This window comes from Notamacropus eugenii, chromosome 7 (assembly GCF_028372415.1).
Source record: "Notamacropus eugenii isolate mMacEug1 chromosome 7, mMacEug1.pri_v2, whole genome shotgun sequence".
Taxonomy (NCBI): Eukaryota; Metazoa; Chordata; class Mammalia; order Diprotodontia; family Macropodidae; genus Notamacropus; species Notamacropus eugenii.
The window spans coordinates 128,134,666-128,142,359 of NC_092878.1; the positions used below are offsets into that span (position 1 = coordinate 128,134,666).

At 38.8% G+C, this 7,694-nt stretch overlaps 1 non-coding gene across 1 annotated transcript; it reads right to left on the bottom strand.

The window, feature by feature from the left end:
- Nucleotides 1-6,853: 6,853 nt before the first annotated feature.
- TRNAD-GUC (transfer RNA aspartic acid (anticodon GUC)) lies at nucleotides 6,854-6,925 on the bottom strand. The gene has a single exon. It is a non-coding gene; the product is annotated as a tRNA-Asp (tRNA).
- Between the last annotated feature and the right edge of the window lie 769 nt (nucleotides 6,926-7,694).

Here is a 7,694-nt window from a genome sequence, read left to right on the forward strand (position 1 = left end):
TTTTGTCATTATTATATTAAAGAAGAGGCATTACCATACGTAACCAAAGTCCTTGACATTGTCAAATGGTACAACAGCAGAATCTATATGATTTTGTCATTATTATATTAAAGAAGGGCATTACCATACACTTTGGTAAGTACCCTGCAGTCTAAGGACCATGGAACCTGTCCATCTGACTTGTAGCTGAAACTTTCCACATGTGTTGTCTCCCCCATGAGAATGTGAGCTGCTTGAGAGCAGGGACCATCTTCTTTTTCTACTTAAATCCCAGCACTAAGCACAATGCTTTGCCTAGAGTAAGCATTTAATTTAAACTATCAATGATTTATTTATCATTAATTTAATTTAATTAAGAATTTAATAATTTAGCTTAATAATTTAACAACTTTAGCTTTAATTTTAAGAACTTAATAATTTAGCTTTATTCATTCATGTGTGACCTTGGGCAACTTATTTAACTTCTGGGTGCTCTAGGCAACTTTCTAAAACTGTAAATTGCAGAGAAAGAATATTCATCTTCATTGATTGGTAAATGGAGTTTCCTTACCCAGGAATCCCCTTTACCAATTAAATTACAGGTCCAGTGACTATCCCTGTTTTGTGAGCTACTTCTTGTTCAAAAGTTTGGACTCTTACAATTCCCAGCTACTTCCTCTAAGAGATCTTTTCTTGTTCCAATAGTTGTTAAGGTCCTACTCCCTTCCCTGTGCATTTATCTTGTATATATCCTCTATTTAGTCATCTATAAACATATTGTATCCTCACAATAAAATGTAAGATTCGTAAAGTGAGGAGCTGTCTCACTTTTGTATTTTTATCCAAAGTACTTATCATGACATCTAATATAACCAAAGTTTGATAAATAAAATTGATCAATTATTGTGACAGTTAACATACTTATGTCTACCACATACCTCTCCATCATCGATTCTGATTTCCTGAAGACTAGGGTTTCCCATTATTTATAGCCACACTACATCACCAAGACCCTACTGGTCTTAAAAAGAGGGATTTTCCTGTCCAAAAGTGGCCTGGAATTACTGAAAGTTCTGGATGATTCTTCCATGTATAATCCCACCCATTCTTTTCCACTTGTTTAATTCTAGACTCAATTTACTGCCCATCTGCAGTGACTCTCTAAGATAAATATGTCAATGGACTAACTGAATGGATGTTGACTACCTGTTTTACAGACTACAAAATGCAATGTGATGAGTGCTCAAAGAGAATGGTTCTGTGTCCTTCCATAAATCCTCCATGGAGGTTTGACCTAACACATTGGAAACCTGCCTTAGAGTCTTCAATATTTCATGGAAAACAGAACCACACTTGGGCTGCCCATCTGTTATCTCTTACTCTTACCACATGAGCAAGCTCTCTAAACACGTTTATTCATCTATAATCATCAGTCTTGGAATGATCTGTATGTTGGTATTGTGCCAAGATTTCTGCATAATCATTTTCCGCTCCATTGCTTTTTGCTGTTTTGTGAAGCAATGCTGCTCATAATTTTTCATCCTCTTCCATAATGTTTTTTTAATACTGTAATATTCTAAACCACTTGTAGCCCTTGGCTACCATATCTCTCTCACTAAGGAGGAAATCAAGTGTTCATTGGCAAAGGTGGTTTCTGAGTTCCTTGGGCCTCCATGCTGTGGAAATGATTTACATCCATTAAAATTCTCTAAGAAATAGCCATTTAAAAAAAGAAGAAAATTAGACAGGAAAGATAGAGGCATTACCAAAATGCATGTTACATAGAAATGTCACAGATGCCACAGAACTAAAAGGCATAATACTTATTACCATTCAGTACTTTAGAAACTTTACTGACATTAAAATCAGGGTTATGAAAGTATTTCTCTGATTCAATATCTATGTTATATCTTATTATATTACAGTTACCTAGAAAACAAATATTAGTACCTGCATGAATCTCAGAAATGAAACTGTCCCAATAGTATTTTTAAAAATTCTATGTTGAAGAAGTAAAATATGTGACTGTTTCAAATGCATGAACTATGATGAAAAAAAATTGAAGTCAGTGGAGCAAGAACTTTTGAGAGACTACAATTCAACACTCACGACTCATCCATAAGCCATATATTTGTAATGAGCTATTTATGAATTTATTATATTTCCCCAGTGTAATGTAAGCTCCTTAAGAGCAGGGACTGTTCCATTTTTGGATCTGTATCACCAACCCCTGTATAATGCCTGCTATACAGCAGTCACTTAATAAAAGTTTGTTGAGGTTTCTAGGTGGCCCAGTCAATAGAGTGGAGACTTGGAGTCAAGAATGCTTGAGTTCAAATTACCAGCTGCGTGATAGAAGGCAAGTCTCTTAAATAAACTATCAGCCTCACCTTCATCCATAAAATGGAATAATAGTACTTACCTTACAAGGTTGTTGTGATACTATAATTGTGAAGCACTTAGCGCAGTACCTTGCACATAATAGGTAACATATTGAAAGTCCTTTGAAAATCTCAAAGTGCTCAATAAATGTTAACTATTGAATGAACGAACATAAATGTCTATATGATCCCCAAATTACACAAGTGATAGGCATCATGATTAATGCACAAGAGCATTAAAGAAAAATGTGTGCCTTATACGTACTGTCTTTTCCTATTAGAATCTAAGCTCCTTGAGGGCAGGGGATTTGCATCTGTCTTTCTTGTATTTGTCACTTCTTTGCTTAACACAGTGCCTTAGCACACAGTAAATGCTTAATAAGCATTTAATAATATTTTAATTTTAATAATATTTGCATGCTTTCATTCATTCTTTTCATTAGGATTCAAGTGAAATTAACTCAAATGAGTAAATTAAACATCTAGATTTGTGGTGAGTTTTGGGTAGGACCAAGGCTCAGCAGATGGTGGAATAGACCAGATGGGGGATGACCAGGATCCAAAGATTAGATGGAGCCACTCAGTGGTACATTCTGTACAATAGAAGCAGATTTCAACATTGTATGTCTATGACTAAGAAGTTAAAAAATACTTTATCACAGCAGTCCAACCACTGGTGTCCCAGCAAGTGGCCGAACAGTCAGGCAGCAGATGACAAGTGGAGATAAAAGCAATTCTGACCTTCATCACCTCTCACCTGGACTAACAGCCAGTAATCCAATCTTTCCTCTCTATACATTTGCCAAAATAATCTTCAGAAGACACAGATCTGACTGTGTCACTCTCTTCCTCATATTCTTTCAATGATTTCCCCATGGCCTCTAGGATAAAAAACAAATTTCTCAAAATGGCATTTAAGAACCCCTATACTCTGGCTCCTACTTTACTTTTCCACTTTGCTTCCTTTCATGAGGTTTAAATTCTAGCCAAATTAGCCTACTAGCTGCTCCTCACACTCAAGACCCTATCTCCAGCCTCTGTGCATTTGCATATGGCATCAGGTCCCTCCATCCTCACTCCTCCCCTCCCTGTCCCATATCTGGAATGTGCTAATTTATCACATAATTATTTTGTCTTCCTCCAAGTCATAGTTCTGTTACCACCTCTTCCAGGAAGACCATTCTGTTCTTTTCCATTGTTAGATCTTTCTCAAACCTCAATTTACCCCATATTCTTTTACAGCAGAGATAGTTTCATTTTTGTCTTTGTATCCCGAGGACTTTATATATATGCACAGGTGCTTAATAAATGTTTTTAATTAATAGCAAAAAAATCCATAGACAGGCAGTCAGTTTCAGGAAGGTCTGGCAACAAATACAGTAGAAATACAACCATAAGAACTAGAAATAAAGTCATAAGGACTTCAAACCCTGAAAAGGCTGCAGAAATCAGAAAACAGTGAGATGGATTAGGCAGAGAGCCAGACTAGTCTTTAGAGGTTCCCAGCAAACACAGGCAGGTGAGGACTTTCATAAAGACAGTATTACATTGTGGTATCCTGGATCATTTTGCCAGAGCTTTCTGGCTATCAGTTGGGCTGAGTTCAAAGATAATCAAAAGCATATTTCTTTTGACACTAGACTATCATATTTGAAGAGGACTCTGTGACTAGTCTTTTTCTGTGTGCAGTTGAAAAGATGTATACCTTGACATCAAGTTTTTGATACAACACAAAGAGGGAACTCCATCTGCGGCTGGAAGAATTACTCAATTTGATCTTGCTTCCTGCATTCCCTGTGCTTTGGATCACAGCAGCCCCTCCATCTCCAGCTTCAGTGTGAGGAGCTGCTATGTCTAACTCTTACTGTCAATTCCCCACAGGTGGCACACAACTTTCAGAACCACACATGAGTGTTTCTACGCTGCTTTGGCTCACAATGAAGCTATTACTTTTGCACGTGGGCACCGTTCTAACCCTATCCCTCCATTCCCCATAAACTTTTAGTCCAGTTCAGATTTTGTAGGAAGGCGATGGTGCATAGTAGGTACAAAATAATTGTTGACTTGTATTGGCCTAATCACTGAATGGGCGTTGCCTCAAGCAAAGTGAGAACTTGGAAAGATCTTAGCTTAAAAAGGCCAAGGTCTCCCATTGCATCCTGGGCCATCTCTAGTCATTCTGATCTAAATGTGTTTGGAGCTCTATCTAAGGGGTCTTCCCCAGGAAGGGACAAGAGGTAGAGTAAATAGAAAAGGGGGGGAGTACCCAAATTACAAATATGAATCATCTATGGAAAAAACAATTTTATTCTCACGCGCATAAAAAGAGAGGGCTAAGCAATAAAGAGACAGAAAAAAGAAAAGAATCATGGAATGACTTCAGTCAGGTGAGAGGCTAGAAAACAAGTCTTGGGATATTGGCAATGGGAGCTGTTAATTAGTTATTTTACATTCGCCCTCCACTACAGCCTAGGGGCAGCTAGGTGGCAGTTGATAGAGTGCTGGGCCTGGAGTCAGGAAAACTCATCCTGGTGAATTTAAATCTGGCCTCAGGCATTTACTAGCTATGTGACCCTGGGCAAGTCACTTAATCCTGTTTGCCTCAGTTTCCTTATCTGTAAAATGAACTGGAGAGGGAAATGGCAAACCACTCTTTGCTAAGAAAACCCCAAATAAGGCCATGAAGAGTTGAACATGACTAACCAATAACAAAGCGCAGCCTGATCAACACCAAGTGGTCTTTTTTTCCCCAGTGGTTTCCTTCTTTCCCTTTCTCCCTTTATTTCTCTCTTCCTCTTCCTCTTGCTCCTTTCTCTTGACCAATAACCAATATCTGGCTACTTAAGTACTTGAGCAGGAGGAAGATATCAGCTGTTTCTGGGAACTCATAACGTCGTATAACTCATAATGTTGAAATAAGATGTAAACAGGACTTTGCCCCAGCCTGGACACAAATTCACAAGACAGCTTGAAGGGGGTAAGCGGAATCCATTTGTGTACACACAATCCCTCAGGAGCTCGTGGAGTCATTCTTATACTTCTCAGTTGGCAGGAAGGAGAAACCTGAGGGACAGGGATTGCCCCTTTAGCCTACACATGGAGTTCAAGCTCAGTTACCAAATATATGTGTGTGTGTTCATCCCTAATTGCTGAAGAAGACCATGCCATCAGAGAAACAATGACATGACTTGCACTTGACTTTGTTTTGAGTGTGGGAGGGCTGTGCAGGTCACTAACCTTATTTCTCCTCCAGAGCCATCTGAATCCAGTGACCAGGTATTCATCAGGATGACTGGAAATGACCCAGGATGAGACAACTGGGGTTAAGTGACTTGCCCAAGGTCACACATCTAGTGAGTGTCAAGAGTCTGAGATGAGATTTGAACTCAGGTCCTCCTGACTCCTGCACTGGTGCTCTATCCAATGCACCACCTAGCTGCCTCACCAAATAAAAATGTCCTCCTGGAAAACAGAAAACAGTCCAAGGATATCTTTACATGTGTGCTATACCAAGCTATGCTCATACTTTCCCATACTTGATTCTACTTAGCCAATCATCTATAATTACTTTTGCATCATCTTATTGAGTGCCCTCTCTTCATTTGAGGGGCGTTGGGACCACAAGATTCCAGGACACTACTGAGTAGTGAGGAAAAAGCTATTGGATACCTTCCTGTGTTAACTAATTATTGCTGCTAACTAGATACTAGATTCAGTTGTTTCTATGCTTTACTATCATCCTTTAAACTTTAGCATCCTTCACCCAAAGCTGGTTACAACCTGCATCTGACACCTTTTTGATGGATAAGGAAATACAAAATAATTTGTTAGGCAGGAGATCATTAGCAATTAAGCAGTTGAGGAGGATCAGAAAAGGTTTTCTATAGCTAGAAGAAATGGTGCTTCTGTTCATAGAGTATATTCTAAGAATAAAGAACAAGATTAGGCAAAGATAGGATGTGAAATGTCAACTTCTTGAAACAACTTGTAGGCCAGTGTGGTTAGAAGGTATAGATTAAGGAAGGAGGAATAATGTGATAAGACTGGAAAGGAAGGTGGAAGGCAGAGCTTTCAGTGACAGAAAGAGGAATTCATTTACCCTAAGACAAGAAGCAATAGGTAATACCAAAGATTTCTGAACAGGAGAATGACATTTTATTTTTCTTGGAGTGGAGAAGGAGAGGGAATAACTCTTTATAACAATGCAGATGTTATTGTAGGTGCTGACTTGCTCTAAAACTTAGGGAACCAAGAGGTTAAGTGACTTAACAAGTGTCAAAATCAGCCTTTGAACAAACTAGGTCTTCTTACCTCTAGCTGAGACCAGATCACTATCCACTATTCAATATTGTTTCTAATTTGGCTTTTAAAATCCTTCTTGAGCTCTTCCAAGAATGTTCTTTGAACTTGAGACCAGTTCATATTTCCTTCTGAGGTTTCACATGGGAGTACAGTCTCAATGCTGACCTGTGTTTTGGAAAAGAACATCCGTGCTCCTCATCAGGGAATTGAACCCCGGTCTTCTGCATGACAGGCAGAGATACTCACCACTATACTAACGAAGACCCACTATGTTGTTTCACCTATGTTTTGGAAATATTAATTTGGTAGCCTTGTGGAGGATAAAATTACTAGGGGAAAAGACAGCAGGCATGAAGTGGAAGGCTACTGCAACAGTATGAATTAGAGACATTGAGGGCATGAACTAGGGTAGTAACTTGGAGTGAAAAATAGGAGATGCATGTGGAGGAAGTAGAATAGATAAGTCTTGGCAACTGATTGGATAGGATTGGGGAAGAAAGGAAGGGAGAAGGAAGAGAAAAAGAAGAGACAAAGATGATCCCAAGATTATGAAGCTAGGCAACTGGAGGGATACTGGAACCCAAATAGCACAGTGTTGAACCTGCAGTCAGGAAGACCTACGTTCAAACCCTGCTTCAGATAGCTTACTTTGTCTCACTTTTTTTCATCTGTAGCATGGAGATAATAACAGCACCCACCTCCCAGGATTGTTGTGAGGATCAAGCGAGATGTCAGTAAAGCACTTTGCAAACCTCAAAGTGCTACATTAGTGCTATTTATGGTTGTGTTTGTTGTTGTTGTTGTTAAAAAGAGTAGAAAGTTTGAAAGAGAGGGAAAATTCCATTTGATACCTAATTTCAAAAGGCATCTATGTAGAAATGATACTTAAAGCCAGTGGAGCTGAGCTTGCCAAGAAAGTGTAGGCAGAGAAAAAGAAGTGTTAACATCATTTAGAAGTGGGGAGAGAACTCCCAGTAACCTCTGGGTCACTTACACTCACTAACCAAATATTAACACTAAAAGTCTCTGCCC